This window comes from Chaetodon trifascialis, chromosome 3, assembly GCF_039877785.1.
Source record: "Chaetodon trifascialis isolate fChaTrf1 chromosome 3, fChaTrf1.hap1, whole genome shotgun sequence".
Classification (NCBI taxonomy): domain Eukaryota; kingdom Metazoa; phylum Chordata; class Actinopteri; order Chaetodontiformes; family Chaetodontidae; genus Chaetodon; species Chaetodon trifascialis.
Window position 1 is genome coordinate 10141963 of NC_092058.1, and position 18430 is coordinate 10160392.

Below are 18430 nucleotides of genomic sequence, written 5' to 3' on the forward strand. Positions count from 1 at the left end.
AAAGATGGTTTGTCATACCTCGGCCCACATTTAGAGACAGACAGTAGAGAGTCTGAACAGTGATGAAACGCAGTCAGAACCTGTCCCGCTGAGCCGCTTCTGGCAAAACTAATGTTAATTGCCTGAATTTATATTTATTTTGGTGAGTCATAGACTTTAGCACTTCCACCAGCATTGTTTTTTGGAAGTAATGAGTGTCACCATGCCAATGTCCATTTACCCAAGCTCTTACCAAATTCATTATGTACACAGCAACAACAACAGCCTGTTTTTCTCTTAAAAATGCTGAATTTCTGTTTTACTGTTTTTAACAAACCTGAAGACTTTATTTACAAAACCGAAGTTACTGTTACCGTAATACTTCTGTAACATAGTTGGTAATGGAATATACATTTGGGCAAGTTACTGCATCAGAATGCAGTCTTTATTTACCGATTTAAAGTATGTTTCACGGAGTGTACTGTGGCCTGTAGTTCAATCGAACCCCTGCTGGTTTGACTCTGGCAGCGAACCTTTGTCCTCCAAATGAAAGAACAAAATACAATCAGTTCCTAAAATTGGTTGGGATGCTGTGTAAATCATAAATAAAGAAGAATGGGACAATTTTCTAATCCTTTTCGAGATATGCTCAACTGCAAACTGCACAAAAACCATGTTTCTTCATCAGCTTCATTGATTTTTGCAAATATCTGCTTACTTTGAATTAGGTGAAGCAACAAGTTTCAAGTTGGTTCAGGAGCAACTAAAGACTGGGAAAGTTGTGGAATGCTCCAAAAACACCTGATTTGGAACATTCCACAGGTAAACAGGTTCACTGGCAACAGGTGATAGTATCATGATTTGGTATGAAAGGGGCATCCTCGAAAGGCTCAGTCATTCACAAGCGAGGATGCAGCAAAGTTCACCACTTTGTGAACACATGATCAGATAAAGACTATTAATACATCGCCTCAGAAGCCATTATTGGTAACCACAGTTTCTATCTATCTATCTATCTATCTATCTATCTATCTATCTATCTATCTATCTATCTATCTATCTATCTATCTATCTATCTATCTATCTATCTATCTCACCAAACGTGCAGTAACACAGCAGTACAACAACTGTAAAAGTGCAGTAACACGGCTGGTTAAAAAACATAACCAGCCAACCAGCCATAGCCTGTTAGCCTATCAGAAAACACAATCAAACTAGCGTCTTCCTCGGTGCATTATTTCTTCTACTCATCTGTCTTGCTCTTGCGTTTCCTGCCAGAGCGCCCCCTGGAGGCCGTTAGCCCGTAAAAATCTATAGATTAGCCACTTTGTTGTTTAGGCCGCAGGGTTCAAAGCGTGTGAAAAAAGTAGCAGCTTGTAGTCCGGAAATTGAGGTAATTCACCTCTGCTTTCCAGAGCCATTACAAATCACTGTTGAGAATTTCATCTGTTTTCATATGACAGTGGGTTTGGTTAGATTGAGGCACAAAAATGTCTTTTAGATTCAGAGAAAGATTAGGGTTTAGATTGAAATACGCACTTTGTTAAGGTTGGTGAAACATCATTACCACTTTAAGATGAGGGGAGCTTCATGGTGACAGTAACCATGTGGGTAAGGTTAAGAACAATCGTTGTTTCATTTTCAGAAAAGACATAGTTTGCTTTGATAAAGTCCAGTGCATCCACTCAGACCTCGACCATACATCATTTCTACAACCCCTGAAGGTCTTTGCCACCTGGATGTCTGAGTGTTGTTTTGGTTCTTCTTGGGAGGACAGTGCCTTTGTTGTACGTCTTACCCATTCATCTCTCTTCACAAATTTCCTTCGTTTAGTGTCACCATCAAAATCAAAGCCAGCAAAATGCATCTGCTCACAGAATAAAGAGGCCGAGCATGTATATGCATATATGAATTTTCTTTGTTCTTCAGAGCTAAGATTTCCAAAAGCAGGTGGATGTCACTGTAATATCACAAGGAATATAAGTTTGTAGTGATACAGAACACGTTTGGCTTCTTTAAAATCCCCCTTTTTACATCATGGATGGATGCTTATCAAGTAATGACACGTCTGTAAGGCTATGGGTTACTGATGGTGGGTAAAATTACATCTTTCATGCAATCCTGCTACATAATAGCATGCGTCATCTGCCCCACATAGATATATAATAATCTATAACAAATTTCATGCTTAATAATGATTTAATTAGTGAGGACTACATCTTCTTACATAACGAGGAAATGAAATTGGTTAAATTAGCCACAGTAGAAATCAAATGCTATAAATTTAAAGGTGTCTGAGAGGTTTTTCTTCCTGTTTTTAAGATATCCAAATTAAGGATTCAAGAAATTTATAAGCAATAGCTTCTCCTAATTGTTGGAAGAGACTTTTAGCTATTAAGGCTGGCAAAGATAGTGCCAAAAATAGTTTGTTTTGGGGTTTTGCTCTAAAATTGCACATCAGAACAATTATATTTTCATCTTTGACAAGTGGTATGTACCGCTATATCATACCATATATATGTGTGTGTGTGTGTGTGTGTGTGTGTGTGTGTGTGCAAATGATCTGCAGATACATTTGAGGCCAGTAACGCTCTACCTGCTGCATCACAAACACCAAATTTGTATCCATCTCTTCATGTGGACTCCTGAAGTGGGATGGCACTCCTCTCGAGTGATTCAACAGTACCTCCTTGGGTCTCCTGAGCCTTTCTCACAGCCTACTTTCTCCTGTAACCTACTTAGGAGGCTTTTTAAAAAGATCCCAAAGAAAGCATTTTCATTTCTGTTCTCGTCTCACACTCTCTAAAGGAGCCAGATGGAGAGACAGCTGATTGGAGGTTAGAAGTGAGGAGGGATACACCATAAGTGAAGTTTGACACGTGGGAAGGTGGTTTGTGGAAGCATGTGATTGGACAGTAGAAGTGTAAATGCTAACAGCAGTAATTCTCCACTAGGAATCCTGTCAGCCAACTACTGTAGAGGTCAGATGAGGTGTGAAGTGAACAGCGTTTGTCATATTATGTCTCACTAATTATTGAGTGAAAATGTATTTTGTGAAGCAAAAGCATTGTGCAGATGCTGCCTCATTTTACTAATGGTGATCAATAATAGCAACGCTAATTTAGACGTCTGCAATAAGCCTTCAACAAACACTTCTTGCTCATCAAACCAGAAGTCTCCTCTTCTGTAAAGCCACTTTCTGTCACAGCTTTCAGCCAAGATTCTTGATCTCATCTCACAGTGATTCTTCTGCTTCTTTGTCGCCCGTCACCTTACAACTGCACTGTGTTTTAGCTTTCATGTTTTTTTAATCCCCTGCTTTGGTTCGTTGAAACTGTCCCTCACTGTCCTCGTTTGTATTCAGAATCCTGTATTTTTAAGATGAAATGTACTAGAGCAGCTGTTTGGAGGGTCTTGTCCAGAAGGGTGGCATTAAGCCAGTAAACCACTCAGCACGCTTCTTACTCGCTAGTGATCAGCTGCGCCTGGTTGACCATCTGTGGTGGATAACAGGTCCCTGCTCTCCGACTCATATCATCTCATTTTTCAGCATTTTCTGCCAAAACGTCTCTACCCTCTGATTCGTCCGTGTTGTGTCTATCTTGTATTAATGCCGCTGCAGTGGTCGTCTGGTAGAGTGTTTTGAGAGAAAACCTCGAGAAATTAAAATTGGGGATATGTCAAAACAAAGTTATACCCCAAGACCCAAAGACAGCAGATAATAGGATTTCTTTTGAAGAGTATCATTGCAGCCTGTCTCAGAGAGTAATGGGTGGTTGTTGGTTCAAATCTTAAAATTGGCTCAGAAAAGAGTGAATTGAATGAGTAACCCACTTCCCTTTCATGAGAGGCACAACTGAATGGAACAAAGCCCTGAGCCCAGAACTGTTCTCCCGGAGTTAATCATGGCCAACAGTGCCTGCACCTTCCCTCCAGACATCCCCAACACTTGTGCGCAAGACAAACATAAAGTGCAACCACTTGCTGCTCTCCACCATAACAAGGCAGGGCATGTCCAGGACATGGCCTGGGGGGCACTGACCCCTTAAATCTGATTGGCCACCTCAAGTGCCACCCATTTAATGGAAAATGTGACTGGTGTTCTGCCCAGTGAGAGGCGGAACTTTAGTTTATACAGTACAGATGTGTTATTATTTTATACAGTGCCACTCTGTTATGTTGTCATTATTGGTTTTATTTGTATGTGTGTGTGTGTGTGTGTGTGTGTGTGTGTGTGTGTTCATGCCACACTTGCATAAGTAAGTGCTCCACTTGAGGATGCTAATAGATGCCTCGGTTGTTTCAGCTGTTTCTGGAGCTGTAATTATATTATTGTTTGTTTGTTTGTTTTTTCCAAAAACAATCAACCAATCAACTGACATTTCCATTCCAAGAGACACACTGTTAGTCATTCCATCACTTTGGTCCAGACAGAAATGTCTCAATCGCTGGTGGATGGATCATTATGAAATGTGGTGCAATTATTGATGGTAATCACAGGATGAATCATAATGGTTTTGGTGATCTGACTTGTTATCTGGCGTCACCGTATGATTGACATTGTTTGTTTTTAGTGACATGTTCTAGCAACTGTTGGATAGTTTGACATTGAGATTTGGTGCTGCTTATATGATTTCTGCTGGAGTCTGTGTCAAACAAACATGTTTTCTTGTGTCTGGAGAATTGGTTGGGGCATCTCTGTAGCACCATGGTGCTTCATTCATGATGTTGTGACACATTTTACCTTTATCAAAAAAATGCAGCAGTCTGTGCTTTGCAATTGTTCACACTGATAATATTTCAATTAATTGTTCAGCCTTAATTATATACATCATAGCTGCTAAATGTCAGCCTGTCAGCTTGTCATTATGAGCATATTAACATGTTATTAGCACTTTATTCAAAGTGCATGGCTGTAGACTCTCTTTAATTGACCGATGCATACATTAACTAGGCCTGTTTTGGTTGGTTTTATTGTCCACTCCCACTACACACTAGCAGGTTTGTCATTACCCTTAATATGACAAATGCTCTCCACAAATACACAAAGAAACTAACTGAACCTACACAAATGCAAACTTGTTCAGAGTAAACGTTTGTGGCTTGCATTAGGATTCCTTCAAACACAGTCACTAATTTAAAATACTTGCATATCAAAGTAATTTGTCGAAGCGTGGGATGGCACGTCATACCCTATAGTTCTCTAATCTTATGTCAGTTCAGTCTGGTTCCTGCACAGTCGGTGCAGAGTTTGTTATTGGTCTGGAGATGGAGCTCAATCACAGAATTACAAGATTGGCCCATTAACGAGGGAATGACAGGCTCAGGACTACTTGCTTATTAATTGCCACATTTTCATTTCCTTGCCCCTGATATGACATAGGAGGCAAGTTCCCCCAGATCCATCGCTAATTGGCTGGCATTCCATCACATCATGGTGGAGGAAATTCAAGTACCATTGATCAAGAGCTACAGCTCCTTCCACTGGATACACCCCTGATGACAGAGATTAAGGCCAGGAGGAAGAGAAGCAACTCAAGCAGAGATGAGAAACTAATTGGATGTGGGTTAAATCACTGGCTGCAAATATGGCCCCTCTTGTCCAACATTACACTCACCAGATGTTACGTATTCAAGTGTTGGAAAGTTCACAGTGAATGTCAATTAGAAGGTAGAGTTCACAATAACTTAACAGTAGGAATATTCCTGACTGTAGGGACATATGTAGGTGAGAAGGTCGCTTATGTTTATGCGCTGTGTGCGAGAGTGATCATTGGGATCCAGATTTCTATGAGAAATTTCATGAAGAAAAACATGTCAGACCATAAAACACGACAGTTTGTTTCAGAGTGACTCAAAGACACTGAAACCAAAGTATAGCCTTTACACTAATAATACTCAGGGTTTCACAGATATGCGTGCTTTGGGCTATTGAGCCAAATAAGCTGGGTAATTCTTATGAGGTGGATGCTGCAGTGTGTCTTTGTGTGGAAGGACTTAGTACAAAGGAGATCAGTAACAATGGGTCTGATTCAACAAGCAAGATGAAGACGGATTTAAGTATTTTCATTCAAATACTCCAGTTCCTGATTAAAACATTTACTGAAACTGTGCAAACATTTGGTCAGTTTTTACTCAGCATTTCATCACTTTGAAACACTCTAAACACATAGAAGTGTTAATTATTCAGCCCAGATAAGTCTGTCTGCCACTCATTGCAGTCATGTAGTTCAACACTGTAAATCCTCAGTTCACAGAGAAGAAGAATGTGATTAAGACCAGAGCTTATTGAACGATGCTGTGTTTTATAGCTGTGTTTATAATAGACTCTGGCAGTGATCTCTTATTGTCTGCGTCCATTGGAATGCAAGGTTTATCAGGCTTAATGTTTCATTGTAGTCTTTTTATCACAGTAAAAGAAAAGTCAATACCAATCCTGTTGCCTTGCTCAGCACTCAGACACAATTGTTCCTGAATGTTCTGCTGGCCCAGCACTTCTCTGAGCTGCAGACGCTGCTGCATCTCTGCAGGAGAGTGAAACACAAAAGACAAATATGAATTTCCTGTCACATCCTGAGGACACTATGCTTCATTACTTCGGATGATTGTGTAGCTGAAATTGTCAATGAAACCTGTCTGACAGCACAGAGAGAAGCTCCATGAAGAAACCCATGCAGCCTTGACAAACGGAAGCCAAGAACAGAGACAGCACTGATTCAGAGTAGTAATCCACGAGGATGGTGGGGAAATGGAAATGCATGCAGCTTTACACTTGTTTCAAATTGTAGAACTTACTTTGTGATCATCTGATTAACAGACATTATCCCTGACGCAAGATAATTTTTGTATTTTATCCTAAAATCTCATACTTTTTCTGCACAGATTTGCTTTTTATGTTTATTCATTTATTTTAATATTTAAAATATTAAATATTTATATTCATTTTATAGTTACTAGTGAGTTTGCAGAGTAAGATTTTGCATAAAAAAAACATAAGTTTATGAAATAACACTTATCCGAAGTGACGTACATATGATTTCACACACTGATGTCGCAGCATCAGGGGCAGTTTTGGGGTACAGTATCTTGCCCAAGGATACGTCAGCACGTGGACTGCCAAGGCCTGGATCGAACCACCGACCTCCTGATTGGCAGATGACTGCTCTGCCGCCTGAGCCACCCCACAGTATCTTGGAGCCCCTTGTCACGAATCAGATGTCTGCAGTAGTTTTCCCTTCTTTTCTACATATTAATCATCTCACAATCCAAATTAATTGAACAGCTTTTTGGAAGGGTAACACTGGGTTGTGCCCTATTGGCAGATAAGACCCACAGTGAGATTACGTCCATGAGAAGACGTTCAGAGGCAGCTGGGACATGCCTGCTTCGGTGTAATCAAGAGTGAATCAGTATCTGTGAAGAAGGAAAAGATTGTGCTGTGTGTGAGGACCACAGAAAGCAGAGACACCAGATGAGGAGTTCTTTTAGAGCTTCATCTTAATAGACTTCTTCAGATTTTTCTCTTTCTTCTGCTCTATTTTTCCCAAGATCTTATTGTGTGGTTTTATGCATTGTCTTTATTTTTGTTTTCATATTTAACATTCATTTTTTTAATCTGTTCTTATGTCCATTCTGCTTTTTCTATGCAAAGCACTCACTTGGTGCGTGGGATTTCTTTCTTGTAAAGCACTTTGAGCTGCAGTTCCTATATGAAAGATGCTATACAAATCTAGTTTATTATTATTACTTTACACATAAAGACTATATGTGCAAAGTAATAATAATAAACTCACTCACTTTACTTCACAGACAGGTGACTGGCACAGTTTGACATTAAGATAAGTAATGATCAACGTTAACCTCGCATGCCTGTAACTGCAAATCAGATTGTGTCTGCATAATGAGTACTTTTGCTTTTGGTAAATCAAGTATATATCGACATACTTTAGCACTTAGTACCTTAATAAGAATGCAGTATTTTTACACTGTGTTTGTTGTTTATTTTTACATAAATAGAGCTCGGCACTTCTTCCACCACTGATTGTTTTAAAGAAGGACAGTTTGTTTGAACTCTTCAGACTCTTCAGAGAAAAGCCTAATGGGAAAAATGTCAGTAATGCAGAAAAGGACAGTGGTTAGACTGGACGTGTGAGCACACTGTAGCTGCATGAATATGAAACAGGGAGTGGAAAAGGACAATGCATGATTGCATTGCGGCCTGGGTTAATAAAGGTTAAAAAAAATTGCCTTTAGTCGCTGTTTTTATTTTCTGCTATTGTGCAGCTGTTGGTGTCTCATACATCATCCTTTGACCAATAATGAACCTCAGCTGAACCTGCTTTATTCATGCCTTTAAATAAACTCGCTATTGTTCCGGTCATTTTCCAACATGCCTTCTGTGGCAGCATGTTTGCCCTTGATGTTAACTCTCCCCATTGAGATAGACCAGCCTCTAATTTAAACAGGAGCTCACATAGGTCATGATGGATGGTGCTTTCTTTTCAGTGGCAGCAGGTCACACAGACTAATATCCCACATCCCTCACATGTTTTTGTGTGTAATAACAGACATCAGGTTGTTTCTTTTCCCTCTGTTTAATCCCATCCCACTCCCTTCCCTCCTTCTCCCCTCTTGTTTCTCTTGTTATCACCCCCTCTCCTGAAAAGGTGAGATTGTGTGTAAATACCATTACAGCAGGTTGTGTACCCTTGCATTCCCTCTAGACAGATGGTCAGACTAGCCATTGCTCATGTTCAGGTTCTTGAGGTGTAGTAGAGCAGATTTATTTCTGTGTTGGCTCTGTGCTCATGAGAGGAAAAGAGAGGGTCATAAATGTGTCCTAAAGTGTGAAAGAGAGCAACAAACAAGACCACAGCAGTGCTGCAGGGAGGTGTTAGACCTGTGAACACGGCTTTACCTGCAAGGAAAGTGAAATGTATAATGTCAAGTTACTCTGATTCAAAACAAGGCAGCAGCTGTCAACAGGACTTTGCACTGATAAGAAGAATAAAAATAAAAAGTTTAAATGTGTGGTTCTTATACCATCTTAACAGCAGTACTTTATCCACCAAATATACTGCAAGTATGTTTGTGTTCTTGTGTGCCTCATGATTGTATAGTAGTTTGTAGTATTATAGCATAGTTTCAATGTATTAGTTTGGGTAATTAGCACTGTACTCACACTAATTGCTTAAATCTGGTAATGAGGTGACATTGCTAAAAAGAAAACCTTTTTTTTTTAAGCTGTCAATCAATATTTTCATGGGAACAATGGGTGAAATGACTATGTGTAATTTAAAAGGGGTTGTAGTAATAGACCCACAGATAATAATCACCCAACTCTGCAGTTCCTCTCAGCTCTACAGAGCATGGAAAACATGGTTCAGCTTGTTATTTGATTGTGTGACCCGCAATTTTCCTGTTTGATTGACTGTCACAGCTCTCATCAACCTCATTTCCAGACGCAGCGGGCAGCTGTTTTCTGTGAAAAAGCTCTACCTGTCCAGCACTAGACAACATTAGCAACTAGCTGGTGAACATAATGGAGCGTCTTATAAAGACAGATATTTCTCTCAGGAGTTGGTGGAGACCAAAACGGAGCTAAAGGGAGAGTGAATATTGGAATATGTGCCAGGTGGCCAGAAGGAGGCCAACAAATGAATGTTAGTGTTGCTCTGTTTCTGCTGAATGTGCAAGTAGGCAACTGTTGGTTAAAGAGTTAAAGAGTTGTTGTGTTTTCATTACCTTAGGATGAGCTCTTTATATCAACAGAGTGAGCGTACTCAGTTGGTTGCAGTCTGCAACCTCACCACTAGATGCCACTAAATAATACACATTGGTCCTTTAAGACATTCAGCATATCAACTTCAAAAGGTGGCAATATGTCATTTTTATGTTAACTGATTGTTCTGCTTCTTCCAATTGGTCAAAAGTCAATGAATAATGCTTTACACAAATCGTCAGATCGTCAGTGTTACGGTTCATATCACTTTCAGTTTTGCCCTCAAATTAAGTGGTTTAGATAATCAGGCAGAACTGTTGGCTTGTTTATGTCCGATAATAAACCAAAATTGTCAACTCTGAATTGCATTTTGAGAAAAAAAAAAGAAAAAGATACAGACAGTAAGAAGAGTGAAAAGGACACAATCAACATTAATGACAGTTTTGTTTGTTACCTGTTTTCCGCACTCCCAAATGTCCGCTCATTACCTCTTTGTTTGGCTGATTGTTTGAGTGCCTGGCAGAGTGGACTGACATTCTCCAAACTCTGCACTTGCATCTACAATGGGATTATCCAACACCAATTCTATCAGCATACTATTAGAGCCATTGAGATTCAAGGCAGATTATGTAAAAATCATGCAGAGAGATCTGCTATTAACCTGCAGTGTCACACAGCAAGTGTGCATCTGTCAGAAGAAGCAATCAGGATTCATCAGCTTACCACATATTCAAGAGATTTATAGAAATGTGTTGTTAATCCTTTAAAGACATGGAAGGATCATTCATCATGTAGCAAATGGAACTTCAAATCATTCACCTTAATATATCATTGTTTCTTTGTCTAAGATGTTGTCACTTTGATGAATAATAACCAGTTAGATTAGCTTTTCTTCTTTTTTTGATCAATTTAACCTCATTACAGCAAATATATCTTTATCCAAATCCCTTTCTCTTCATTCAACAAAAGCCCCCTAAAACACAACCCATGAATTGGTAGAATCATTGGTGACTTAAAGCGGTAAATTAATCATTTTGTTTGTCAGCTTCAAATCAATTGCACTAGATGGGCACCAGAGGCATTTGGCTTCTTAGAAAGTGTAATGGTGTAATGTTGAAGAGCAATGAACTCAAAGTTCCTCGCATTCTTTCTTTTGAAGCCTTGCCTTGTGCTGCAGCCAATGACAGATTTTTGGGGGAATCCAAGAGAAGTTGAAGCTCCTCAGTCTTTCCCTGTTTTCTTTCAAAATGCTCAGTTTTCAGCATCAGTGTGTAATTTATTCATCTGTTACGATCTCCAAATGCTTCAAAAGAATGTTTGCAATTGTCCATTGAATCAGTTCTTCAGCTGTAGCATTAGCATCCATCAGCATCATCTTGAAGGTAGCATCAGTACCCGGCAGTGACCCTCCGTCTTCAATCAGAGCACCTGCTGTGCCGCTTTCTCCACTGCGTCATTATCTGCTGATGTCATCCAGAGCAAAACAGTCGCTCATTTTTGTGTGTTTTCTGGATTCATCCACAATTAACACAACAGAGCTGTTAGTTACAGTCGAACCAGCCCAAGGGAATCCCTCAATGACCCTATGTATCATTTACAGCGACAGCAATTCCTGATTCGGATTTGGTTGTTGCACCAGCTGGTAAAGCAAATGAAAACATGTTTACACGGAGTAGAGTAAAACACTGCATGACTGTGCAAAAAAAACAACATTTACTGAGGTAAATTTATGCACAACAATATGATGTGAAATATTTCAGAGGAGGTTTAAACCTGAAATCCATAAATGCAGCTGGGGATCTTTAGTGGGGAAGAAACATGACTGACAATCATTTCTGAAATAATATAAATATATTAAAAACTTCCAGTATGTAGATATTTTAACTTAATGGAGGCATTTTGATCCTTTTTTGGGTTTCTGAAAATCTGATATGTAATTGGAGAGGACATCTTAAGTGTAGGTAGAACAAAATCCTGCCAGCAGATTTGTGTGTGTGTGTGTGTGTGTGTGTGTGTGTGTGTGTGTGTGTGTGTGTGTGTGTGTGTGTGTGTGTGTGTGTGTGTGTGTTGATTGATGGCTTACATGTCCAGTAACTCTGGTCATTTATGGGTTTTCTGAGCATTTTCAGGTACTCTCACACAGGTGATCAATCTTCAAGAAATAAATGAAAATGACAAATTGCAGTGTAAGCCCTTAACATCTGTCAAAGGGAGAATAACACATGTCCCTTATGATTAAAAAAGCTGTTTTTTGTCTTTTAGCTGCTCTTGTGATAACAGTTTTTAATGTTCCTCATCACAACTGTAACGAAGTCTGACTCGGTTTGACTCTGCTGCTTTCAATTCTGCCTCCCATAAGCAGAAATCATTCAGCCAGATTGATTGCTTTGGTTTCATATTGCCTTTTTGATGCAGTACTTCCAATTCAATTCTGTTTTATTTGATGCCCATCACAGATCTATCAGGAGCACGCTGCTCCTTCCACATGTTGTAGAAGCCACAACAGAGCTTCTATTAATGAAGAGCAAAACAAGCGAGAGATTGGAAAGGATAAAACACATGACTGAATAAATTCCCTCGCAATTGATTTTTCCACCCGCTTAGGCCTCTGTTTTGAACTGTGGCGGATGGAAAAAGCAACATAATGAATGCTGTTTACTGGAGAAATAGCCCCACTGCTGTGTTTCATACCTTGTTGCATCGTTTAACTACTCCGTCAGGCTTTTCCTGAACAATTCATTGTTTACTCAATCTTAATTTACTCCATATATCGGCCTGTTTCTCAGGGTATCAGCATATTGATTTGAAAAGGTTAGTCCTCTCATCAAGGCAACAAGCTGTTTGCTTATCGGGGAGACAAGGGCCTTCCTGACCTGCAGTGTTTAGCATTATTTATACGCAAATATTTATATTTATAACTCCAACTGTCAGTGACTCAGTGACTTCATAATTAATCAGAATTATTTGAATGAGAGGAAGATTCTAACTCTTGACATTTCATACTGCAACAATCCAGCAGTCCAAACTGATGTGCAACTTATGCAAACGTACATGTCTGTTTATTCAAATACAGCCATGGGATTAGGCAATATGCCTCACAAAAGACTATAGAGTGCTAATAAATGCAAATAAATAGAAACTAATAAAATAAATAAGACATATTGGTGCTATAACTGGCAAAACTTGCCATGTAATTATATTACATACAACATAGCCGTAAATGGTATGACACATCAGTTAAAAAAAAAAAAAAGGTGAGTCATGTATATTTTAGACACCAGAGAGTCCACATGGACGCTATTAGTCATCAGCTGTTGCTGCTTTTAGGAAACCCTTGATCATCCAGCACCTTTCCCTGAGCGATGATCCACCTAATACACAGAACAAATGAACAATTTACAATTTAATTTTATTACATTGCTGAACTGTCCCTGCTTTGAAGGTGGCAGGACGCCATAATTTTAAGGTTTCAGGTGACCTTCATTCTGCCGTGTATTGCACCTGGATAATTTTGAATTAATTTAATCGTGCAATATAAATACTACAGGTTCATGTCCACATTCATCCTTTCATCCTACCAACAGTCTGTGCTAGCATGCACACTGGGTTCTTATCTCATTCTTCTGTATATAATTGTTGTTTTTAATTTCCATGCACTTGTTTGACTACTCTACCTGCTTTATTGATGCTGCTGTAAATTGGAATTTCCCCTCGCGGGACTAATAAAGGACTATTGAATTGAATAAAAGCTACCTATTCTTTGGAATTTGCATATTTACTTTTTCTCATTTCTCATACATTATTTTTTGTCCAATTATATTTATTTTTCTAATTTAACAGTATTTAGTAGCTGCCTGATTATGAAGCAGTTTCTACTCTTAACTTTTTGACAAATGTGCCGTATTGTATTATTAATGTTATTAGTATGAGTAGTACCAAGCGGGCTGTGCTGGTGGTGGCATGTTGCTTCAGGCACCGATCAATGAAATGAAGCCCAGATCCGTGAGTTGAAAGTTTATGAAATGGTAAAACACCACATGGTGGTTTATAACGCTGTGAGGTGTGATTTGACAAGAGCTACCATGGTGGCAACTATTTAATGTTTCATCCCGGTGATCACAGGTAAACAGTGGAAATACTAGAATCCCAAGAATGTGCGTTGCTTGACTGGCCAGCATTCCCCCTGTGTCAACAGAGTGGCTTCATTCAAATGAATAAGGGGACTGTGTTTTTGACCCCTAACGCGTGGAGCAAAGGTTAAGGAAGTGGTAGACTATTTTTTTTTACCATCAGAATAATAAAATCAAATCATCAGCAATTATCTGAAAACACAAAAAGGGCCGCTAATAATTAAAATATTTTTAAAGAGCTGGAAAAAAGACCGTCTGCTCTGTGTTAGAGGACCTTTTGATTACAAGGTACATTTAAATATTATAATGAGAGAAAGTGGTCGGTCACAGCAGGTGATCAGCACTGAGAGTGATGGCATGGCTCCAGAATGAAAGAGAGGTCAACCTCTTTTTGTGCCTCCGTAAAAGCAGTTGTAACAATAACTATTCATCATTTAAGTGCTGTGGGGTTGATCTCCTTTAGACACAACACTCCGTTGTGGCCAAACTCACTGCAAAGAGCAAAGTTTTGAATACTCCACCGTATCGCAGTTGTAATGATGTTTGACACATCATAGTGGGTATGAATTGTCAAACATTAGTACAGCAAAGCAGTGAGAGACGCAGCCAGGAGAATGTCATCTCTCATCAGCCGACAGAAGGTGAGCAGAGCGCATTGTGAAATCATTTGTCTGATCGCCTGGCAGCCAGAAGCAGAAACAATAACAACAAGCCCTGTGGTCAAATCTCGTTAATCTTGTTAATAATCCGCCATATTTCTGACTCTGCTGCCTGTGCTCACAGTACAAATCAGCCTTTTTCTGTGAGTTTCCCAACAACATGAGAAAAAGTTTTACTCAGAAAAAGAAAAAGGAGTTTGAGTTTGGTGTGTGAAGAGAAACTATTACCTCCCCTGCTAACATGATTAATAACTCAGAGATCGATCGTAACGTGCACCCCCAGCTTTGGTCACTGTAGCTATCAGTCTTGCACAGCACATACCGAGTGCAGTTCAGTCATAACGGTGGAAGATTTACCAGTTGAAATGTTTTAAACAATGTGTCCCTGATTTCAGTCAGATGTAAACAAAAGCAGGCTGCTCTTTCTCAATCTTCATGGTAGCTGTCGCAAGCATGTCTTATCTTATATTGTGAATTTCCCTTGGGGATGAATAAAGTATCTATCTATCTATCTATCTATCTATCTATCTATCTATCTATCTATCTATCTATCTATCTATCTATCTATCTATCTATCTATCTATCTATCATTTGCTCTGAGTCATTTTAAAACTGTGAGACGAGAAGCCTGTGAAAGGATCTTGATTGTGCACTTGATGGCTGCACACATGAAATCGTGTGAAAAGACCAACAGTAAAACTGTGTTTCTTGTTATTTAGAAGACCTAGAAATAACAGAGCAGCATAGTTTTTGTACTGCAAAACTGGGGTAGCACTAGCTACTATCTAGTGTCTTCAGCTTTTAGGGAAAGTTTTGTTCTGACATGACCCTGTTTGGATGTCTAGCCAACAAAAAACAGAGTTAAGTAATACAGAGACTGTGATGGTTTGTGCTTCATTGTTCAGATTTTCAAACTGTTTCAGCACTTTTAGCGTTCCAAAAGAAAAAACCTTTAAAAGGTTAATAAAACACATTGGATGTCCCAGTCCTGAAGGGGGCATTTTCCAACATAACATGACATAAAGCCCATAAAAAAGGTAGGTAATGATGTGTTGCACAGCTTTGGAAGTCACACATTGTAAGTAGCCGACTAAGCTAGTTAGCCAGACATGCTAATGCATGCGGGTTACGTTAGAGCAGGCAAACACACTGTTTAATCCCTTACACTTTTGCTTTTGTGTTTTGGATTTTGGAAAGGCTTGTACAAAAGAGCTGTACAATTATTGTTATTATACGATACACCAACTTGCACATTTATGGGTAACTGTTTCTGGACTTTGACCAGATTATTTCACTGCAGGATCATTTAATGCAAATCAATCTCAAGAGAAGTCGAAACAGCATGTCACTTTTAGGGATGCACCGATCCAACATTGGTTTCGGTGTCGGCCCCGATATTGAAGAAAATTATAGATCGGGTATCGCTGACAATGGGCCTGATACATAGGGGCTGACCTATTCAGCCTAAGGCTATGCTATAGGTGCCATGAGTGCCGTCATGCGCAAGCAACACGCAGTGCTGAAGCGTACATATTGTGGACCACATTGTTTTCAAAATAGAGCGAGCGAAAGGATTGGCTATCTGGAACTTTTTCAAACAATCTCAGCCTACAAACTTGACGGCTACTTGCAATACCTGTGCAGTAAATGTTCTGAGGGGCGGTGGTAAAAGGTCAAGTTATAACACAGCCAACTTAATCAAGCACCTACAGAGATTTCACGTCAGGGAGCACGCTGAGATCATTGAACTGAATAAACAAAAAGAGGCGGTAGGATGCAGCTAGCTTTTAAGAAGATGAAGGAAAGAGGTGAAAAATTTTCACCTAATAGTGTGCAGGCAACAAAAATCAAGGAGAGGATGTCCCGTGTCACTTTTAAGTTTAACTGCACACTGGCTGGATGAGAGTTACGTGCCACACAGTGCAATGCTAAATGCTACAAACTTCTGTGGGTCACACCAGCGATGCGATCGCTGCTACCCTGAAGGAAATTGTTGAGTAAAGTCCATGTGATTCTGAGGGACAACGCCAGCAACATGCGAAAGGCGATGGACAGCATGAGAGTGCGTAGTTTAGGCTGCGTTACACGTACAATGCAGCTGGTTGTCAATGAGTGATGCCGTTGCAAGTGGGAGACAGATTGTTGCACACTTTATATTCCTTTTATATTCCTAATTGCACTGACTGAACCAGTTATACTTGTTATATTTTTTTTACATGTTGTTTGACCAAGCCAGAGACACTATTGGTTTAAGATTATTTTACTGGTACATAGTTATTAAATAAATTAGTAACTCAGTACATTTATATCTGTTTGTTTTAAAAAAAAAAAAAATAGGAAAGAAATGTTTAAGTCAAGCGTGATGCACAAAAGAATGATCCCAGTCTTTTCCACTAAATGAGACACACCATTTGTTAGGTAATTCAGTGCTGTTTTTCTGTATCAGTATTGGATCAATATCGTCCATTTCTAAACTTCAGATATTGGTATCAGTATCAGAGGTGAAAGAAGCTGATTGGTGCATCCCTAGTCAGTTTATAGTCTGCTCAACTCATTTTTGTCATTATCATCATCTGTTCTCGCCTCTGCTCTGTAAAAAGAAATGTGAAAAAGTAATTTTCAAAGAGGATTTGAGCAACATCACGTCCTTGCCTCTCGCTCGTATTTGTTCAGGCAGAGCAGAAGGCTGGGTTTGTGATAATCCCCCAGCTCTTCAGTTTGTGGGTAGTAAGCAGGAGGTAAGTCTAGCGATTACAGTGCTTTTCAGCATGGAGAGTGGGAGCTTTGGGCCAAAAAAACAATAGTCAGAAAAGTGGAAAGCCAGCACCCACCCACGTCTGGGCAGAGAGCGGCCCTCAAGAGGCACAGTGGTCAACAGTGCATGGGGCTTACCTGTCAAGAGTCTCATTGTGTCGAGAAGGCAGTGGAGAGGAAACTCAGAAGCCAAAGAGGCCAAACAGGCAGAGAGCAAGAGAAAAAATGGCTTTTTGACAAGTTTTTTAGTGAGAATTTTACGATCAAAATGAGACCTCCATGCTTGATCAGTTTCTTAAAGTGGCTCTTGAGGAAATCAGTTGGCAAAGCACTGTGGTCACCAGAATAGACCCTTATGCAGAAAATGCACTCATCTCTCCTCCCTCTTATTATCTTTCTTGTTTTCTAATTATTCTTGAAAGGGTGCCCATCGTGCACCAGAAAACATGGTTTCCCATCGTTTCACATCACACACATGCTTAAACTTTATGTGAGCAGGCTCTCCAGCAGACTATTTCAGTGTCTTTTCCCGACCACTTACAAGCTCGTCCTAGAAGTGTTTTTAAATCAATTTGTTCCACTACACGCCGTCATGGCCCACAGCTTTGGCCAGCAAGTCAACCTTGGATTCTTCCTGGCCCTGGATCCCACTGGCTTGGTTTTGTTATACCCAGTCTGAGCTGCACAGATAGCAGTGGTCCAATCTCACTACCTCTGCCCACCTTTTACAGAAGCCATTCACCTGTGTAATCGAATTATCGGAAGCCTGGAGGAAGCTGAGAACAACAGCAGTTAAAATGGGAAACAAAGGAAAAGGAAAACAGGAAGACTGACGCTATCTGAAATCACTCCTTTATTCACTCATTCACTATCACCTTTAGAACCGAGACTTAACAGTTTAAGCTGCTCAAGGTCATATTAGCAATGGATTAAATTACCATGTGTATATAAGAAGGGTCATGTGTTATGAAGAACCCACAGAGAATTAACACAGTAGTTCCCCTCAGTTTTACAGAGCATTTCATTGTCTTTCAGCTCATTGTTTTGGTTTTGGAAAATTTTGGTTTGAAATGGACTTTTCTGCATTTGCCCAGAGATGTGTGGTAAATCGCTGTTGTAACTTTTGCACTTATCAAATACAGTGAGTGGAGTGGCCGCTTGAGTCTGGAAGAGTTATGTATGATTAT

General features: G+C 39.7%; 1 protein-coding gene across 1 annotated transcript in view; it reads left to right on the top strand.

Moving 5' to 3' along the window:
- The window catches only part of LOC139329520 (A-type voltage-gated potassium channel KCND3-like), an 83551-nt gene that overhangs the window by 44161 nt on the left and 20960 nt on the right, over positions 1 to 18430 (top strand). The window lies entirely within an intron of this gene.